Source organism: Ochotona princeps, chromosome 1 (assembly GCF_030435755.1).
Source record: "Ochotona princeps isolate mOchPri1 chromosome 1, mOchPri1.hap1, whole genome shotgun sequence".
Taxonomy (NCBI): Eukaryota; Metazoa; Chordata; class Mammalia; order Lagomorpha; family Ochotonidae; genus Ochotona; species Ochotona princeps.
Window position 1 is genome coordinate 96030918 of NC_080832.1, and position 20558 is coordinate 96051475.

The following is a 20558-nucleotide window of genomic DNA, read 5'->3' on the forward strand; positions in this document are numbered from 1 at the left end:
AGCCAAGTAAAGGGTTCAATGTTACTCTTTGTGCTACTCTCATTGAATGAACCTCTGTAAGTTTCAAATTATATCCTAATAAGAAGTCAAAAGCGTGTATAGGTCTTTGAGAAATGTTTGATGCCTTGCTAGTAAATTTCATAATATGTAAAGCATAAAGGAAAAGCTAGTATATGAAAAAATGAACATTTAAGTATTAAAAATGTTCATTGCACACTTGGGTCATCTAAAGGTGCAGAGAATGAAAAAAAAGTAAGAGATTTTGCTATCACCAAGGTAAAAAGATAAGGGCAAAAATGTGAGAGGAGGAAAAATCAACAATAATCATATGAGTTATCTTACCACCCTAATGGGAGGAAAAGAGAAAAATCTCAGAATTCAAAGCATTTAGAACTCTAGCTCCAAATAGCCTGGATGCCAGTAAGTCTCAACTTTCCAACTCTCATAGAGTCGTTTGTTCTTACATTTCTAATTGTTGGCAACTAAACCCCAGGATAATGTCATGCCATTAGCCCCTCAAGTAATATTTTCTTTTTTTTTTTTTTTCATTTTCATTGGAAAGCCGGATATACAGAGAAGAGGAGAGACAGAGAGGAAGATCTTCTGTCCGATGATTCACTCCCCAAGTGACTGCAAGGGCCAGTGCTGTGCCGACCGATGCAGGGAACCAGGAACCTCTTCCGGGTCTCCCACGCGGGTGCAGGGTCCCAGTGCATTGGGCCATCCTCGACTGCTTTCCCAGGCCACAAGCAGGGAGCTGGATGGGAAGTGGAGCTGCCGGGATTAGAACCGGCACCCATATGGGATCCTGGGGCGTTCAAGGCGAGGACTTTAGCCACTAGGCCACACCGCCGGGTCCCAAGTAAAATTTTCTTAATGCCCATAACTTACCTGCTGCATAAAGAGTCAAAAATAACTGTTACACATGGTTTAAGGGAAAAGGCAAATGCAGAGATAACTGTTACAGCTCTACAGGTCCTTAATGAGAGTAGGGTGGATAGTAGGGTGATACACCTAACCAAAAAATGTAGAGAATAACTTTCACAAGAAAATGAGAACACTCTCAATGAGAATTTAAAACAGTATGAATAAGTTAATGAAAAGCAATGAGAAGAAAAATTCTCTGAATTCTCTTGGTTATCCATGGATGATCTCATAAAAACATTTTTCTGTGATCTGGTAATTGTTAGGGTTTCCCCGATCCCTTCTATACTTCCTTTTAGAGAAGACTGACCATTTAATTTAAATAAACATTTAACTTAAATAAATATTGACAATTGAAATTGAAATGGGGATTAGGTTTAATCAAGATCAAGACTCAACATTCAGTTTTTAAAAGTGACATTACTTTTTACTATTGTAAATTAAAAGTTGTCAATATGAAAGTCAGGGGCCAAGGTATATATTCTATCTTTTAAAATCGAGAAGTTGCTCGTATTGTGGCACAATGGGTTAAGCCACTGCCTAAAACACCAGCATTCCCATATGAATAACAGTTCAAGTCCTAGATGCTCCATTTCCAATCCAGCCTCATGCTAATGTCCCTGGGAAGGAGCAGAAAGTGGTCCAAGTTCCTGGGTCCCTGTACCCTCATTGAGGTACTCTGACAGGATTCCAGGCTCCTGGCTCCAGCCTGGCCCCCTCAGGACCACTGCAGCCAGCTGAGGACTGACACTATAAATGAAAGATTGTTTTCGCCCTTGCTCACTAACTCTGCCTTTCAAATAAATACTTTTTTTTTTCAAGAAAAGAAAAGTTTTTTTGAACTTTTAAAAAATGTTGTAAAAACATGTTTCTCTTTCCACTCTTTTATTTATTTATATAATGGGAACAAATTTCATGTATTTCAAACCATAGTCTTCCCACCCTTCCTCCTCCTCCCTTTTTTTTTTTTTGCAACGACATGCTTATGATTTACTCTACAATCACAAGTTGAATCCTCCACTAAACAAAAACGTTAACTATACACTGTCAACAGCACTTTCAAGCCAGCATTACAAGTCTTTCCTTTTTCAGTAGATTTAAATAAGAACCCTGATATCACACAAAAGGCTCATAAAACATAGAAATAATAGAATGAAAGAAAGGAGAGACCTTCAGAAATGAACATTACTGGCTAGGTAAGTGACTAATCCTGTAAGAAGTCGGAAGTATAAAAAAAGAAAAGTGGAAAAGGCGTTGGCTCAAGACAGACCAGCTGGGACTAAATGTTCTAAGGTTTTTATAGCACAAACCCCAACAAAGGAAACCAGCCAACTCATGATGAGAGCTACCAATTTCAAGCCAATATATTTTGCTCAGGAGGTACTATAAGAAGCTAATACTCAACAAAGAAAATGTTTGTGTTGTGAATTTCAGCAATCCTAAAGTGGCACCACTTACTTTTAAATCTATTAAATCCCCTTTGGGGGCCAACCAAACTGATTGGAAATGTATCCACTGAAAAGGTATAGTGCAGAGAATGCGACACCAATGACATTGTAAAAATATTTTTTAATTCTTTGAAAAACATCACTGAGGGCCTGGCGGCGTGGCCTAGCAGATAAAGTCCTCGCCTTGAACGCCCCGGGATCCCATATGGGTGCCGGTTCTAATCCCAGCAGCTCCACTTCCCATCCAGCTCCCTGCCTGTGGCCTGGGAAAGCAGTCGAGGATGGCCCATTGCTTTGGAATCCTACACCCATATGGGAAACCTGGGGGAAGTTCCTGGTTCCTGGCTCCAGATCGGCACAGCACTGGCCGTTGCGGTCACTTGGGGAGTGAATCATCGGATGGAAGATCTTCCTCTCTGTCTCTCCTCTTCTCTGTATATCTGACTTTGTAATAAAAATAAATAAATCTTTAAAAAAAGAAAAAGAAAAACATTACTGAGAAAAAGGACATTTTCACATTATAAGAAATTTGTAACATCTTTGTTACTTATCAGGTGAAATTTAAAAGGACCATTTGAAACTAAGTAGACCAAGTATCTGAGTCAAAACTAAACCACACTTCTGTGACACAGCAATATCTACATATCTATAACACAAGTATCTTCAAGACTGATTAATTCCAGAAATGAAAACTAACTCTTTTGGATCATGTTTCCTTTTTTAAAAGATTTTTATTCTCCTTAAAGTTTCCAGGATTCACAGACAGGGGTCAACCTTGCTGTAATAGGCCATGTCCCAAATTGGGACAGCTGGATTTGCTTCCCAGATCTGCTTTCTGACTCCTGCTCCCTGAAAATGCCACCCCTGGGAAGCAACAATGATGCTTCAAATAACTGGGTCTCTGATAACACATCTGGGAGACTCACATTTAACTCCCAGATCCTGGCTTCAGTGGGCATTTGGGAAGTGAAACAAATGGAAAGTTGAAAATGGAAAATCTCCTTCTTCCTCTCCCTCACCCTAAAATAATTTTTAAAACGTTTCCAGAATTCATATATTTTTTCACTTTCCTGCAATACTGAAAGCTGACTCAAGTTTCTATCTTTTTAATATAACTTTCTTCTAGGAGGTAGTTCTAATAAGAATACTTTCTGAGAAACAGATATTATCTTAGCCCAACACACAGACAATCCAGCATCTGTGTGATTCAGGATATCACTCCTTCGCACCACATTTAAAGCAGTTCTACGTCTTACCTGGTTGAATTGTTGCTTTATAACTATTTTTTAAGTGATAAGCTTTTCATATTTTGTATATTCAAATTTGTTTCACACATATATGTGTGTGTTTTATTTTTATATATGTATATATGTGTATGTATGTATGTATTCATAGACATTACTTTTTAGGATACATCTAATATGTGGTCAACCTCATGATCACGTATAATTTTACTAATGCCATGAATCACTCAGCCACTAGATCTACTAGTTACTGCTGTATCCTCTCCAAGGCAAACTCCTTTATTCCTTCACATTTTTATCTTCCTAACCCGATCCTTTAGACTCTAAGTTACCTCTCAGTTTAAAGGGTTAAGTATAGACTCATCAGGGTCCAAAACGAAACACCAGCACAATACAGTCAGTATGGTAGCGTGGAATGCTCTAGAGACAAGTTCCCTACATCTTTCCTCTTTCTTTAGTCTTCCCTTTTCCACTCCTTTCACCACACACACACTCACACACACACAATCCCAAGAGAGAACTTTGACACCAACCCTACACCCCACCCCAAACAAGGGTAGGTAATACTGTGGTGGTTTAAAATTAGTTGCAATAGTTGATGGAACCACAAAGCACAATGCGCTTAGGTCTATTCTTATTAAAGAACAGAATGTGAAAACCTTCAGTCACTTTTTGGAGCACTGAAAACCAAGAATACAGAAGCTTTTCTTACCATTCTAAAAAGCAGGTAAGTCGACTATGTTGAGCCACAATTTGCTATAAATAAATTGACTGTGACAGCAGAAAATATTGTTTCTTAGCTGAGAATTTGTAAAACAAAATAATCCATTCCTCTTGTGTAAGATGAGACTCATTGAAAATGTATTATCTCCAAAAAAAAATTAACTCTTAAACATTTTCTTTGTGGGAGCAATTCTTTTTTCCCACTGTTTTCCAGCCAGAATGGAAAGTTAAGTTGTTTCGGAGGGTTTTTTCCCCCTCTCCAACAGCTACAAGGAGAGGAGGGAAAAAAGATGGACTTGAAGAAGACAAAATGAGGCAACGCAAGCCCAGTAAGCCTCAGGCAACCCAAGCAGGATCTATGGGGCAAAGGGCCCATCAGACATGATTTTGGAGGGTGGAAATGATTGTGCCTTTATCCCTTCTTCCATGTCAGTCACTAGAGAGAGTAGCCTACACAGAGTTAGGTTCAACAGGGCACCTCTCTGCAGCTGAGGCTGACATACAAACATATGACATCTTTGAACTGGCTGCTGACTGCATTCCATCAGCTGCCAGCAAGTCCTTCCTTGAAAATGAACCCTGGTACTACACCTCCAAGTTTACTACACTGGTATGAAGCAGAAGTCAGGAGTATTACTTCTTTCAACAGTATTTTATCCTCTGCATTAAATGTAATTCATTTAGAGCCTGACATGATGGCTCAATGGCTAATTCTTCCCCTTCAAGCACTGGGATCCCATATGGGCACTAGTTCAGTCCCAGCTGCTCCAATTCACACCCAGCTCCCTTCTTGGGGCCTGGAAAAGCAGTAGATGATGACACAAAGCGTTGGGACCCTGCACCTGCATGGGCGACCCAGAGGCAGCCTCTGGCTTCAGAGCAGCTCAGGTCCAGCCATTGTGTCCATTTAGGGAGTGAACCAATGGTTGAGAGATCTTTTTGTCCTTTTCTCTGTAAGTCTGTCTTTCCAATGAAAAATGAAGCATTTTTTTAAAAGACAAGTCACTTAATTTTAAAATATTTGTTCATAAGCTATTCTTAAAAACAGTGACAGAAACTAGTCGGGCAGCCTACCTTGAGTTTTTTCCCATGCTACCCAGATCTAATTTAGTCAGCCAAAATTGCCTGTCATTTACCTCAGATCTGTCCATTAGCCAAAAGCTCTACAGCTGGCTCTGGTTTGGTGAATCCCACCTCAAACAGAATGAACTGGCTGCAAGAGTATCGTTCATCTTCAGGCACTACAGGAGCTGCAAAACCGCACTCCAGCACCACTTCTGGCTTGCTAGTTCCTTCCCAAACACACAAACCAACATGTAGAAGTACTTTCCAGCTGATTATGTAAACAAGCGCCACATGCTCCTCTCAAATATCACAGTTGTAGCTGCTAAAGAAGAAACTCCCAGAGCTGGTGTGCATTAGCAACCCCTCCTTAATCAAGCTGTCCCTAGGATTTTCTCCTAGCATAATCATCTTCAGCAGTCAGCCATAGGCAGGCATTTGTTGCGTTGCTATTGGGACTACACTGAAGATAATCACTTGTGAACATGTGCATATTTTGACATCCCACTGAAGCCTCGTGCTTGTGCCCTCTCAATTTAAACTTGAACATGTAGAGAAGAATGATGCCTAGACCCTAAAGAGCTGCCAAGGTCGAGAGAGTTACCAGTAGCTCCAGACGCCAGCCATTCAGGAGCAAAGAAGACCAGTCACTGTGGCTCCTGATTTTCACACTAAATCACATCTCCTTCCCCACAGCTGTGAGTATCTGAGCAAATCATCTATGGATGTGCTTCTTCATTTGAAAACAGGGTGGGAGGGTAAATGGTTGGTACAGATGCTCACTAACTGCAAAATTCCTAGTGCTAGCATTCGGCTGCATCCATGCAAAGGGGCACTCTATTGAGGCTTCATCCTCTATCGTTAATCAGTCACACTGCAATAAAAATAAAATTAAACGATGTTCAGATGCCCAGACAGTAATGAGACTGTATCCCAATCGAATCGTATTTTTTATAAGACAATAATCAGCATATAACTATGAATGTGGGTGGATCCAGGAGATCACGCACTCTCTCTTTAAACCAACTCAGAGTTTGCATAAGGAAAGCAAGAACTTTAGTTCTTTAAAAGTTTCTTCAAACAAGAAAATTTCCATAAAGAAAAGCCAAGAGTTCCTTCCCAGCTCTTGTACTGAATGAGACTGACACCTGCTGGCCAGCTCTTATGCAGCTGCATGTTTTTACAAGAATCTGATACTACTCTACAAGTCTAAGTGGTGCAGAATGGCAGAGTTATTTGAAAATGAATGTACTAGGACCTTCGCACGGAAGCAGCATTATGAGCCAGACGTAAAAATAGTTCAGTTACATAATTGTGGATTAGAATTAAAGCGATAATCTGTCAACAAGTAAATTTACTGTCATGCACGTGGAGAATAATCCAAATATTCTGACATGAAAACACTTCAAATTTTCCCCCCTCATTTAAAAGGCTCTTTTAAACTATTAGGATTCTTTTTATAGAAAAAAAGATTGAGGTGCCAGACAACATAAGAGAAAATGAGAAACAAACTAAAAAAGAAAGAAAGAATAAGAGAAAGACATGAAGATGGAGGGTCAAGGGAAGAGATAGAAAACAGGAAAAAATGTGAAGTGGTAGGTCAAAGGGCAAAGAATCGAATACCATAGAAAACAGAAATCTTGATTTAGGAAGTATGAGGGAGGATCACGCATTGCCCCTAAACAAAATCTTCCTGATACAGTGTAGCAAATATGAACCCAGGGTGATCAAACCACCTGAGGGCTGACATGTCAGTGACCTGGCTGGGTCCTGAAGCTGTGAATTTGATCCAGTGACACCCTGCAGAGAGAGGGCTTGTGCTTCGTTCCTTCAGTCTCTTCACAACGCAGCTACACAGTCCCTGTCATGAACACATCCCCCAGGCAGCACTGAGCCAGGATTTCATTCAGAAAGGGAGGCCTCTGCAGGTGACATGGCCCTAACTACTTCATTTTCTCATGTCCAATTCAATAGCATTGGAATTATTAGACTCTGGGAAAGGAGGGAGTATGAGATCCAAACGCAGCCAGGCATTTAGATTGGGTCTGCATAGATGCCAGAACAGTCATAAAGGAGTTGCAAAATATTCAGTTGAAAATTAAAAATTGAGAATTGATGAGGGTGTGTGTAAGACTGAAAGGCAATGCTTCCTCTGCCCACATTTTCTGCCCTTTGTAGCAGAAACTGAAGTTCTCCTTGCTCTGCTACGTCTGAGAGACCACTGAATCCCTCTGAATTTCTGACTACTTTTCCACATTTTGTGTATACCACCAACCGACAATATCTACCTTGAAGGATTATGAAAATCAAATGCAAATACATCAGTAAAATCATTGTAGAATGCTTCAAGCAGGGGCCTGGTGCGGCAGCCTACTGGCTAAAGTCCTCCCTTTGCATGCTCCAGGATCCCACATGGGCACTGGTTTGTGCCCCAACTGCTCCACTTCCCTTCCAGCTCCCTGCTTGTGGCCTGGGAAAGCAATGGAGGATGACCCAAAGCCTTGGGATCCTGCACCCACACGAGAGATCTGGAAGAAGCTCCGGTCTCCTGGCTTCAGATACATTCAGCTCCAGTCATTGCAGTTGCTTGGAAAGTGAAGATAGAATATCTTTCTATCTCTCCTTCTTTTTGTAAATCTGGCTTTCCAAAAAAAATAAATAAATCTTTTTAAAAAATGCTTCAAGCTATTTTTTCATGTGGAATCATAATTTTCCCCCAAAAAGTAGGAAGCGAACAGTCTTGGGAGACAAAAATATGAGGAACAAGAATCACTTCAAGCAGAAAGAAAAAGCATCAGCAACAGGACCAGATCTTCCTGGGCTGCTTTGGGATGAATGTTCCCAGGAGCCCTGGGAAGCAGACCAAAATGTGTCACCTGCAAATAGGAGTACAGGTTTCCCCTCCAGCTCTCAATGCTGATTTAAAGAAATGCCCTATCCATTCATCCTTTGGACAGTCTCTGCTCAGGTCAATTTTCAATTATCACAAGCAGAAAGAAGGAATATTGTGTCAAACTCCAAACTGGACACAGAGAGCTAGGTGCTGCCAGAAGTGACCAAATGAAATGAGATACAACTTTGGTCGTGGGCATGGCTAACCAAACTGGTTTCATGCAAGTGCATCTGCAGCCACAGAGCATCATCCTGGACGGGGCTGCACTCTCCCAGGTTCCAGGTCCCCCTGGCTCTCCAGTGAACGTTTGATTCCATGGGTCTGAGGGCAACCACACAAAAGGGTGGAACATAGAATGATATCACCCACTTATACATTTTTCAGTTGTTTGGGATAACTACACTCCCACACATGCTAGAGCAATTTCTTTTACATTTTAGTCATTTGAAAAGCACATAGACTCCATCCTCCCCTTAGAATTCATCTTCCAATTATTCTTAAAGCACAGGAAGTTGTACAAGGCAACCTGGTTTTGCTTTTGTTTCCCTAGCTGTGTGAAAGATGGCTGTAATAGTGATTTTATGGCAGAGAAGTCACAGAGAACATGTGCCTCAAGGTAGGGAAAAATGAAAGAGCATAATTGCGTTGTATATTTTTTTTGCAAAATTTATTTTTTTATCGGACAGGCAAATGAAATTTATGTAGAGGAGAGAGGAAAAGATCTTCCATCTGCTGGTTCACTCCCCAAATGGCCATAATGGATAATGGCTGCAACAGCCAGAGTTGAGCTGATCTGAAGTCAGGAGCTTCTTCCAGGTCTCCCACGTGGGTGTAAGATCTTACCTAAGGCTTTGAACCAGCCTTGACTGTTTTCCAGGGCCACAAACAGGAAGCTGGATGGGAAGCAGAGCAGCCAGGACAGGAGCCAGCATCCATAGAGGATGCTGGCACTTGTGAAGTGAGCATTTGGCCATTGAGCCATCGCACCAGATCCAATGTATGTTTTTCTTTTTAATATCCCTTAAAAATTATAATTTTGTATATTTTCATAATGTGCATGATAAAATATTAAATTAGTATCTGTACATTACACATATATAAGTTTTTTATGAGTCTCAGGGTCTTACCTCCAAAAAGTGGTAGAACACAGATATAAAACAGAATATTCTGTAGCAGGAAAATCACATGTTGCATGTTAGGTTGTCCCTCGAGCCTCTGCTGTGTCTTTAACTTGTGTCATAGACTGATACTTTGATTCTTGAACATTTAGCCTGTGTGAAACCAGTAAAATAGTGAAAACTCATGATTATAACTGAAACATAACAAGAAGGAAAACTGACAGCCTAATCCTGGGGCATTACACACATCAAGCATACCACACACAACCTGTGAAAACACTAAGGTGTTATGCTCATATGTCCTACTGGCAGTCATGTCACAACAGTAGGACCTCCAGGCTAGCCCACAGTTGAGTTTTTCTTCCCTTTCAGACATTGGAAAATTCAAGTCCTGCAGCTTCCAAATGACAGACACGGTTTAGGCCAAGTTATGTCCTTGAAGTGCAGTTCTTTCTATTGACCCAATCTGACAAATGTGAAGAATCCCAGACAGGAAGCTGATAGCACACTGGCTTAAACCCAGCCCCGAGGAGCCATGTGTCCCTGTTACGTGTGTGACTGACTGTTTTAAATGACTCAGTCGCAGGATGAAACACCCCCTGAGACTGAGTCACCCACAGAGGCAGGTGAGCCAGGCTCGCAGAGGCTGTCTTCCTGTGAGGCAAACATGAACTCATCAAGTCTCTTTTACTGTGCTATTTTGGATTTTGATCTTTAAATTTGTGTGTGTGTGTGTGTGTAGATGTGTGTATAGATATATATATATTTCTGCATTCATCTCGTTCTGACAGAATCTCACCCTCAAAGCGATGGAGAGTTGACTTCCTCCTGACTCAATGAATGGAACTGGGCTCACAGCATATCCAGGGCAGGATGACTGTGTGGCAGCCAATGAGGAGGGTTGTCAGTTCAACCCCTGAGCTACTGCCAAGGACCAAAGCCAACGGAAAACGCATCCCAGTGGTGATGGCAAGAGGTGTTAAAACATTGCTTTTGTGTACAAGTGACCAATGTACAGACCTAGACAACAAATTCTTGCTAATTGCCCAAGACTCTTATTCTCCCTGTTGTGTGCTAGGGGGAAAAAAATAAAGTTTTTATTGGCTTCCCTAATCCCTCGGCTTGCTTTTTGTACCAAAAGCCTATTCAAAATAGCCCCCATAAAATTAACAAGTCAATCCATCAAAAACAGACACTGAGGAAGGCCAGATGTCAGGACGTTCTTCTAAATGAAGAGTCCTTTGTGGATAGGCTTCATCTACCTAAAAACAAAACCAAAAAAAACTCTCAAAGGGTCAAGTTCTTCTGATGGATATTCCAGGCATGACTTCTCATTCTGTAAATAGAAAACAGGGTTCCAAGCTGAGCATGCTCACGAGGGCTTCACAATCTCCAAACAGCCCTGAATACCTGCGAGCCAGACATTCCGTGGGGCTTATGGAAACACAACCTCCTGACTCTGTTCCCTCCTGTTGGAGCCCAGCGTCACACAGCTCCAAGTTGCCTTGGCCCTTCCCTCACCACCACTCCAAAAGCTTCGTGTCCAGAGGCACAGAACCCCAAAGCCAATCTGTCCACTCCCAAGCCCTGGCTTTCCCAATGACTAGAAAATATAATTTTCATACACCTCCTAACCTCTTGTTGTCTTGGTCTCTACTGCATTAAAAATAATAATAATAATAAAAGGCATTTATAATCAGTGTTTCTTAACACTGAGTCTAGGAATTTAGAGGATGCTCATTAAAGACAGTCCTACCCTTCCCCACCATGCCATCCATCCTGTCCTACCCCCAAACTGGGGAAGATAGGAGGATGATATGAGGCTCCAGGGCTGTAAGGAAGTGTGCTGTTTCTCCAGCCAAAAGCTAACAAGGGAGTTTCTAAGAGCTTCTGTAGAAATGTGCTGCTGGCTGCAAGAAGCGAAGCTGGCATGGTTCACAGCTGGATGTCTTCTTAGCTGTGTGCCAACTACCCAGACACACACATACACAAAGTGAACTGCAGAAAAAAGGCAAGTGAAAAAGAGTCCAAAGCTGTGTGTATGGCTTGGCTAAGCAAGGCCATTGGGCTTCCTATGGGACAAACAGCTCGTCAGACCAGAGCATTCCTCTGAGTCTGTGCCTAAGGCAGCTGCCAACAGCACAACGAACAGCACAATGGGCATTGTGAGGTGGAACCAAGGAGTGCAGGCCGACTTCTGCAGGGGGTTGGGGGGTTGGGGTGGGAAGGCAGAAGGGCAGCTATGAGCCCTCAGAGCTCTCCCAGGAGCTTTCAACAAGAGCACCAATCTGCTTGAAAGCTCTACTGAGAGCTTCCAAGGCCAGCCAGTGCCGGGCAGAGGGAGCCACCACAGGGCACTGTGGGACACTAGCAAAGAAGGACCACAAGCCTCTCTCCTGGAACCTGAAAGCCCCAGCACAGCACAGGGAGGACTTTGCTGGAAGAGAGGAGCACAGATATCCCTCGGGAGTCCTCCAAGCCTCCTAGACTCCATCTGGTCAGTTGGTGGAGGAGAAGAGATTTTTTTTTTCAATGGATCTTACATTAGAATTTCAAATAGGGGCCTGGCACAACAACTCAAGTAGCTAATCCTCCCCTTGCAAAGCAATGGAATTCCATACGGATGCCAGTTCGTGTCCCAGCTGCTCCACTTCCCGTCCACTCCCTGCTTCTGGCCTGAAAAAGGAATGAGAAACAGCCCAAAGCTTTGGGACCCTGCACCCACGTGGGAGACCCTGACGAAGCCCCTGGCTTCAGACCTGCTCAGTTCCAGTCATTGTGGCCATTTGGGGAGTGAACCAGCAGATGGAGGATCTTTCTGTCTCTCCTTCACACTGTACATTTGCCTTTACAACAAAAATAAATTAATCTTTTAAAAAAGAGAGAGGGAAAAAAGAAAAAGGAATCACTGACAAAGAGGCACACACACAGGAGCGCTGAGAGGAGGTGAAGTTAGGTGGAGAGAACAAGAACACTGCTTTGTGTGTGTGCCCAGGGCACAGGAGTGGTGAGTGAAGTGCCTTCGAAATGATTGCAGAGATTACCAGCCCCTAAAGCTAGCATCCTTATCGTCCTCCTTGGCAGGTGTCTTACAGAAAGGGTTTTAACTACTGTACCCATGTAATTTCCAGAAACTGTCCTTCTCTGGATAGTACCTGTTGTGGTCAATGCCTGGTTGATACCCAGAACTCTGGTCTCAACCATCAGACCAAAGGGGTGGGTCTCCTGCAACCACCACCATCCAGCACAGCTGACTGGCCCAGCAGAGGACATCTGACCAGGAGGGGGTCACCTGACCAGACAGCATCACTTAGCCGCAAGATGTCCCATTCTCAGAATATATAAGAAGGAAGTTCATTGGAATTTTGTGAAGGAAGAGCTTTTCCAGTGCAGCTGAAGTTGCAATGTGGAATGCCTACTTCCCGTGCTGGGGTGCTTCCTTCCACACCAGCTGCTCCACCTCCAATCCAATGTGATCCCAGGAGGCAGCAGAAAATGACCCAAGTATGTGAGTCCCTGCCACCCAGCTGGGAGACCTGGATGGAGTTCCAGGCTCCTGGCACCAACCTGGCCAAGTGATGGCTGCTCCCAGTAAGTAAGAGATCTCTCTCAACCAGAGAAGTCTTGATTTTCCTTTTTTGTCTTCCAGGACCTTGAATGGTTTGACATGTGCCAATGAACCATCCTTTTAACATCCGTGTGTAACAGAGATGTTTTGAGAATTTCCAGGGTGTTATTTCTCTCTAGGAAAAAAAAGTTACATTAATTCCATCTATTCAAATATAGAATTTTTGAAATGGACAAGTCAGACCTTGTCCATCTCAATGAGTTGAACATTCCTCAGAAATATATTCCGATTTTAAGATCCACTGGAGTATAGGAAAGAAATCCAAAAATTTCATTTATCATAGACCTAGGTACATATTTTAAATTTTATGCTAGAATATTCAGAAAGTTAATTGAAAGTGTATTATGAAAAACTATGCATGGATTCTAATTTTTTTTGCAAAAGAATCAGTTTATCTTTTTACTCTATTTTTCTCATGAACTTTTTGAAGTCCCCTTGTTTATGTTTTATGCTTGGTGAAGTACAAAAAACACAACTTATAGATAAGTAGGAATGTGGGTTTCCATGCTTAAAAATGATAGGAATGGCCTTTTGAAATATTTGTACACACAAAATTTATTTTCGGGCTAGCTTTATTCAGTCCTGGAACACAGTGCCATCTGGTGGTATCCTCACACAATACATGCATGAAGGAAGATGGTTGCTGAAAGAACACAGGTGATATTTTACAGACACATGCAATTTAACTCTATCTTAAAAACTACATAAAATGATCCTTCATGGCTTCCTACTACTTTTTCTGGGTACCACCTCTGCCATTACCCTTCTAATAAACCTTGGGTCTTCTTTCCCTGCCTCTCCCAAACTTCTTTCTCTTCCTGACCTACCCTCTTATAATAGGACTTTAAAATTCCTAGTCTTCCTTTCAAAACATATTCAGGGCCCATCTCCTTGAGTCTTCCCCAGAGCCACCAGCTCATTAGCTGTACCCTCCTCCATGCCTCACAGAGATCTCCCTTAAAGCACTTGGTCCATTGATTCCTAATGATTTGCTACAAGCCATTCCTCCTAGTCTCTTAAATGCTAAAGAAACATCTGGAGTAGAAAGATAATATAAACCACAATTACAGGTAACACATAACTAAATTTTGTAATAGTTATATTTTCAAAAGTAAGAAGAATGGGTTGGGACCAGAGCGATGGTGCAGCGACTAAATCCTCGCCTTGCACACACTGGGATCCCATATAAGTGCTGATTCATGTCCCAGCTGCTCCACTTCCCTTCCAGCTCCTTGAATGTGGCCTAGGGAAGCAGGAGAGAATGTCCCAAAGCCTTGAGACCCTGAACCCACGTGGGAGACCTGGGAGAAGCCCCTGGATCCTGACTTCAGACTGGCTCAGCTCTGGCCATTGAAGCCACTTCGGGAGTGAGCCAGTGGATGGAAGAGCTTTCTCTATGTCTCAGTAAATTTGCCTTTCCAATAAAAATAAATAAATCTTAAAAATATATGTATATTGGTTAAATGCATCTTATTAGCATATTACCCAATCTAACATATTTGAAATATTAGTTCAACATGTAATAAATTTTATAAATGCTTCTACTGATGAACTATTTCACTTTTTCACATCAATGATCTAAAACCCAAGGTGTATTTTTTTTAAAGATTTTATTTATTTTTATTGGAACCTCTTAACAGGAGGTCATATGCACAGAGCAGGGGGGCGACCCCAGAGTGGAGCAGGGGGACAGGAGGAGGCTTGTATCCCAACCCTGAAGACTCATGGATTCTCACCAAGGACGATCAGTACGAGCACGAAGGACAACATCCCAACTGCCAAGGAGACCACAGGGAGTTGAAGTGCCTTCGGAGGCCAAGAACTCTGAGGTCATCCACTCCCACTTGGATCCACCACATGGGATAAAAGAAGTCCAAATCCTTCCTCGCAGGATCCAAGGGCATCAGAACAACAGCCAGGAGCCCTGAGCAGTCCACAGAAACAGAAGAACAGTAAACTTCCTTGGGGACTCAGGAGAGGCGCTTTCTCTGGTCCTCGCTTGGTTCCAACCTTGGGTCCCCACCCTCTCTTGCAATGACCATCAGGATCACTCCAGAAACCCCTCAAAACAAACATAGCTCTAGAACAGATACAGAACAACAAGGAAAGCTTGGGATCAGACAGGAAACGGTCAGCGTGGATTCACTTATACCTCATTAGGTGGGACACAAAGATTGGTTACTCCTCACTTGGGTATTGAGGATTTCTCTGCACACCCCTCCTAAAACTGTTCTGCACCTCAACTGTTGACATATGTCTTATCAGAGTTATAAGCCAGTCTAGACTACCCAAAAAAAAAAGCCAAGTTCAGCAAAATTATGCTTCAACACTATATAGTGCTAAATACTATAATGAAAATAGACAGGAGACAGCTGAATAGTAACCAATAGCCATTTTAAGGTACATAGAACCCAGTTGTGTAGAAACTAAAATTCAAATGTCAACGAAGGAGTCACAGGATGTGGTAAAGAATTTGCATTTTTCTTTAACATGTTGGTTACTCAATACTATGTCAATTAATTTCATAACGTTATAAATTATTGCTGATGTTATGATGGGGCTTTTAATTAATCGGGATGATACTCTGCTGGCTCTACCTTCAGACCAGAGATGGTCTCCCCAACAAGCCATTGAATTTGGACAATAAGATGCTGGACTCTATGCTTGGTACATGCTTGCAATGAAAGAATCTCATGTGAACTTGAACTGTGGTAATGCAACAAGATGGAGCAATCCACCATGGGGGGCAGGGTTAGGGAAAGGGGTGGGGGGAATCCCAGTACCTATAAAACTGTGTCACATAATGCAATGTGATTAATAAAAAAATGGTAAGAATGAAAAAAAGATTTTATTTATTTTTATTGGAAAGGCAGATATACAGAGAGGAGGAGAAACAGAGAGGAAGATCTTCCATCTGATGGTTCACTCCCCAAGTGGCCACAATGGCTGGAGCTGAGCCAATCCGAAGCCAGGAGCCAGGAGCTCTTTCAGGTCTCCCACATGGGTGCAGGATCCCAAGGCTTTGGGCCGTCTTCAACTGCTTTCCCAGGCCACAAGCAGGGAGCTGAATGGGAAGCGGGGACTGCCGGGATTAGAACCGGCACCCGTATGGGATCCCGGCACGTGCAAGGTGAGGACTTTAACCACTATGCTATCGCATCGGGCCCCATCCCAAGGTATATTTTAAGATCATGGCACATCTCAATTGGAATGTGCCACATATGCAGTGCACAGTAGCCACCTGTGCCTAGAGTTTATCATACTAAACAGTGAAGGTCAAAAGACAGGGTCTGGCATCTCACTGCACCTACTGAATATTCAATAAATGCTTAAGAAATAAATGCCATTAAGGTGACAATACTACCAGCTGCTCTCTGGGGATAGCTATCCTTGTACATAATTCATTAGGTCTCTATAAATAAGCACTAGAAAGAATCAAGAAATAAGCCTCTCTATATGAAAAGGTAAGAATCTGTGGTGATCATGTTAAGTTCTGTACCAAAAACTCTTCTTAGAGCTGAGTTTTATGCACATGTATTTCAATTTATTGAAGTCATAGTCTTAAAATGTGGAATTTCTAGATTGATTATGCAGCTGGGCATTCCCTTGTGACACCCAGCACCGCTGTGTCCCTGTTTAAATGCCATGCCCTGCCAACACTGCACATCCTGGCAAGGCAAGAGGCCGTTGGTCTTGCTCATTGCTGACGCTCAGAGGCGACCTTTGGGGCTGGCATCCAGGAAGCCTTCTATGACTATATTGGTCGGCTTGAGGGCTTAGATCAATGCGAGTTTGATAATTTGTTTTGCAAAACTTCTAAAGTTCCTTTGTTTTTCTCCAACTCATTCCAAACACATGGCTCTCGGAAATAGATGCAGGGTCTTGAGATAGAGATAAAATAATTTCCAAGATTCGACGTTTAATCCCAACTCAGGACTCTCCTTCCCTAAGAAACTCTTCCAAGACAATTCAGCATCCTTTGTCCATGACAGATGAGGCTGTACTCAAACAGAGTTCCTGCTGCCCACGCTTTCCTGCACAGACACCTGCCGGACTCCGGGAAGCAGCTATGTCAGGTGCGGCTGCTCCATGCTTAAAAGCTGCAGAATGCTAAATACCTCACCAAGGATCAAGATCTTAAGTGAACCTGCTGTGAGAAACAAATGTTCTGACCCTTTGAGTATGTTTTCACTATGGTGGTTCCAACTCTGCAGTTTGAGAATGCAATCTCCCTATTCCTGAGTCTTTCACATATAATGGTGTCATTGTTCGGATTAACTTTGGCTTTCCTTTTTATGTCTTACATAGTTAGTGCATAATGATAGAAAGCAAATGCTTTCAGAACTCTGTGTTCAATCTTTGAAATCAACACAGAATAAAGAAATCTACAAAATTCATCCTAGCAAAGTGGTCGGTCTAACAAGTACTAATGTGTAGGCTGGGCTATGTGCAACCTTGGAAAGTGCCGATTAGATGCATAACGTACAAACCCCAATTGAAGGCCGTGCAAGCCATTCCTCTCATAACCTCAGAAGTCAAACGCAGGCCCTACAAAGTCTAAAGGAAGGCTAGCAGTTTCAAGATTGCTGGGATGTGTGCTTGTAGGAGGGGGACCTTAACTCCAACAGGTTTTCACCGAGAGGGGGCAGATGACTCCAGAGAAAAACTAGCCCACATTTTTCATCCTCCCAATACAATATCTACTAGGCCTGGTCCAGGACTTAAAATAAACATTTGATGATTTGGTTTCTTCAAAAGTGTATGTGCATCCCCCAGGGCTTTGCAACAGACAAACTTACTCAGATGAATAGTAAATAATCACAAGGGAAGTACAAATGTTTTTTTCTCCAGCTATAAAGTGCTTGGGAAATAACAGAAAATGCTACTGACCTTCACTTGCTATACAATTGAGATCTATATCCACTTTTTAAAGGTGGATTGCTCTTGAAGTTAACTCATCTGCATAATCTAATAATAACAAATGTTCTGAAAAACCTTTTGGGGGCGGGGATCACCAGCTCCAACGCGTGACTCCACTTGAGTGAACGCTTAAAGCGGTGTGAAGGCCGTGCGCGGCTGTTTACCTCCGCTTGCTGTGCCAAGAATGTTGTTGAATTTTCCTTGAACATACTGTTAGAGAGGCTCTGAGAAAAAACAGAAAAATGTTCTCAAAATTTTCCTTTCCTGCCATAACCCACATTTGAGTTCAAAAGAAAAAAGAAAGAAAACAACCCCACGAATTCCCAAAAGCCAATAAGAGTAATTGCATTTGCAATGCTGAGCATTCAGCTACAACCTCCAGCAATAAGGTTAGTTAACCCTTACTTGCTGACATGCAGCCTCACCCAGTTCACTTTCCATGCATGACAAAGAACGGTAAGAGATGTCTGTGCTCACTAAGCCTTCGTTACTTTTCAGACATTGACACAGTATAATGGGAGCAATAATCAGACTCCATTACATCCAAGAGGTGAGGTCAGGACACTGACTAACCCTTTGGTTTCCACTTTCATTTGGTCATGACTTAGTTAAATCTGATCTTGGAGAATATCTTCCCAAATGATGAAAATTAGCTGGACCAATTCAGAAGAAATGAAGTTGGTTTATATTCTACTCAACTCAAACACGCAGTGCTCTTTGAAGCACCTAGCTTCCTTACTGGGACCTTCAGAGAAGGTATATAACATAAGGGACTTGACACTGAGGACCAAATAATTCACTTAGGAAGGCAACATGTACACAGATGTGCACAGCCGAGCACAATCTGAAGCAGCGGTCTAAAGCAAGACAGACTGGTTGGCAATAACCAACAGATCAGAAGATGGACTCTGAGTCATTTGGATGCAAATCCTAATGCTACCACAAGGGATCTTGGACCTGCTAAACTCCAGTCTCACCTGGAGATTGGAGCTAAGGCAGAAGAGCTGGCCTCTTCTGAGTGGGCAGAACTTTGGGTTTTAGTTGGGATCTTACATAGCTTGTATTTTAATTCTTTGGTTTGGTTCCTTGCTGTTTGTATTAATCCATAGCAGTATTTTAATAAACGTTATGACACCATTCAAAAAAAAAAAAAAAACAGGGAAAAAAACCAGAATGCCTCCTTCTATCATACTGGGCTCCTCTCCTTTCGTAAGGAATCTTCCGCTGTGCCTGACCTCCCAGGAACAATGATTTGTCTTCCTGTCTTTTCTACTTCTGGTGGAGAGTCTGAAAGTCACATTCCTTCATTCTGTCCACTCTGCCAAGCCACTTAGCTCTCTAGCATCTACCCACCCCATGCCTCAGCTTGCATAATTTACACTTAAGTCCTCAAAAGAGAAAGTCTTGGGCCCAACACGTTAGCCTAGTGGCTAAAGTCCTCACCTTATGCTAGAATTCCATATGCGCACTGGTTCTAATCCCAGTGACCCTGTTTCCCATCCAACTCCCTGCTTGTGGCCTGGGAAGGCAATAGAGGATGGCCCAAAGCCTTGGGACCCTGTACACACGTGGGAGACCCAGAGGATAATCCTGGTTTCTGGTTTCAGATTAGCTCAGCTCTTGCCATTGCAGTCACTTGGAGAGTGAATCATCAGATGGAAGATCTTTCTCTCTGTCTCTCCTCCTCTCTGCATATCTAACTTTCCAATAAAAATAAATAAATAAATCTTTAAAAAAGAAAAAAGAGGGAAAGTCTCCTATCATGCCTGAGGGCCTTGTGAGAGCCCAGAGGGGAAGATTCAGTAGGTTGAAGGTGGAACCTGAGGCTGCGCATTTGCAACTATTTCTCATGAGTTATCTTGGCAGTAAAATCACCGGTGAAGTCCTGGCCTCATGATTAGCCACACAAAGGGAGAACTGAAGCCTTTACAGGGAAGTTTATCTCTATGTTTGGGCTGGATAAGACCATTTTCCCTGGTGGGAGCCATTCTTAAACCACTAGCTCTGAAAGCACTCCTACCACAAAGACTGACACTGGGCTGTTGACAGCATGGAATCTGCTGCCTTCTCCTTCCCTTTGAACCTCACCTCTGATCAAGCTGCTAAGGAGTGGTGGGTGCTCTGTTATCAGCAGCAGATTCAAACCCAGCAATCTGCTTTGAAATGAACCCTCCTCCTGGCCCTGGCCCTGAAGGAAGATAAAATCAAAGCCAGCCTTCTTCCACTGCCCTCAAGCCATTTGAGACCTGTTTGAGGGACTTGCACAGCCGCCTGCAGAGACCTCAATGAAATCAGGTTTTAACTTCAGCAGAGCCCATTGTCACATGTGTGAAATCATCAGTCTCATCATCTGGAGCAAACCTGAGTGAAGGTCCTTCCTGCCCTTGCAGGGTGACCTTGACAATACCTCCAAGGCCTGGAGATGTTTTTCTTTCTCCTCACACTGGAAGAAATTAAGAGAAAAAAAATATATATATACCATCCTCTGGAACCATGTAGGTGGAATTAAGTAAACATTTATGTCAAGGACCCTCCCCTCAAACTAATGGAAAATGGGTTTAAACATTCCAGGAAGAATGTTAGAGGCAATTTCTCTGG